The sequence below is a fragment of the Formica exsecta genome, unplaced genomic scaffold (genome assembly GCF_003651465.1).
Source record: "Formica exsecta isolate Colony F162 unplaced genomic scaffold, ASM365146v1 scaffold614, whole genome shotgun sequence".
NCBI lineage: Eukaryota > Metazoa > Arthropoda > Insecta > Hymenoptera > Formicidae > Formica > Formica exsecta.
Window position 1 is genome coordinate 1,195,315 of NW_021853375.1, and position 1,925 is coordinate 1,197,239.

Genomic DNA, 1,925 nt, shown 5'->3' on the forward strand with positions numbered 1-1,925 from the left:
TTCGTAACCATAAATCTTTTATCAAAAAAATCAACAGAACGGACAAACTGATTGCAATTTGAAATAGCTTAAAAAAATAAATTTATACACAATACCTATATCCATGTTTAATCTACTGTTAAGTCTTTCTCATAGTCTTTCTTTTTCATAAAGACAATAATAATATTAATATTAATAATGATAGAAGAACATTTTTAACAAAGAGAAGAAAATATATCTTTCTTCTAAATATACTGTTTATATTGATTCCTTAATCCGATTTTAAAAAGGCGTGTGGCGCTTGTCGTTGAGTTATTACCGAAACCATTGCTTTCAGGAATCGCCAGGAAAACCTGGGATTAATTCCAATCCTGCAACGAAAATCCCCAATTTTCAACAAAGCACCGAATTAGACGTCGCGAATGGATCTTGCAAAAACCAACAAGAAATAATTCTCCACGATGAAGACTGTTTCGACTACTTGCCGGTACGAACCAAACAACTTTATTAACGTTCACCTGACGAGAGGGACAGCGATCGCGCTCAAGAATAGAAAGAACGAAAAGAACGGAAAAAAACGCGGAAAAAACATAGTGTTTTCGCAGTGTAATTTATTAATTTATTTTACGAATATTTGATTGCGATACGGAATACGGAATTCGTAAATACATCAATCTCTAAATAAAAATAAATCATAAAATTCGTACTAATTTACTCGCGATTCTGCAATATCAAGGGTTTGACATAAAAGAATCAAGAATTTTTCTCTTAATTTCAATAAAACAATATAATATAATTTAATTAATACGAAAAAATAATTTATCTTTAATAAAATGACGCACGTTATAAGAATAAATTACTATCACACGTATAATTATAAAAATGCTAGCGTTCTTTATTCAATAAATTAGATAAATTTACAAATTGAAAACAAATGTTTTCTATAATCTTTCTTCTTTAATTTAGACTTTAATTTACTTTTGCAATAGATGCAATGCATATCAAAAAACTAATTAAAAGTTATTCAATTTGATCTATTTTAGCTCATCCATTTAAAAGTAACGGATTTATCTACAATCTACAATCTACAATCTACATCTACAATCTCTACAAATCCGTTACTTTAAAATTAAATAAAAATTTGTTACTCACCGGCACTGATGCGCAGCAGCGGAGTTGTTGGTCTTGAGGCTACGTTGTCTGTAACATACAAATATAAAATACAAATTATAACAGCGCCCAAAATATAATTAATATTTCAAAAACATTATTATTTTACATGTAAAATTTTATATCCGATGCGTATGATAATAATTTTATAAATTCTAAAAAAACTGTTTTTTTCTAATAATAAAAACATTTATTGGATTTAAAAATAAAAGTCTTTCTTTCTAATTTACTCTTGTTTAATTCATTCAAATAATGAGACCTAATTAATGCGCGTACGCGATTTTTACTAAACAGAATACAAATAATAAATACTCACCCTTGGGTCGCTCCGCTGGTGCAAGATGCCTTTCCTAGGCCTCCTCCTCCTCTCAAAATGTCAGGGTCGCTACGTTGATCTGTAACATACAAATAGAAGATTCAAATTGTAGCAGCGCTCAAAATAATTCATATTTCAAAAAATTTATTATACGCATTGAATTTTATATTCGATGCATATAATAATAAGTAGATAAATAAAGTAATTTTATAAATTTTGAGAAAAAACTACTAATAACTCTAATAATTTCATATAAAGTCAATCTAAAAGTAGAAACTTTTACACAAAATTATAGCTTTTATATAAAATCTTTTTCTCTAATTCTCTCTTGTTTAAATCATATAAATAATAAATAAAATTGCTATTACGCGGTTAATTGCTTAATTTAAATTGCACGTACGCAATTAATAAATAATTAATATACAAATAAAAAATTACTTACCACAAAGTTGTTCCACCG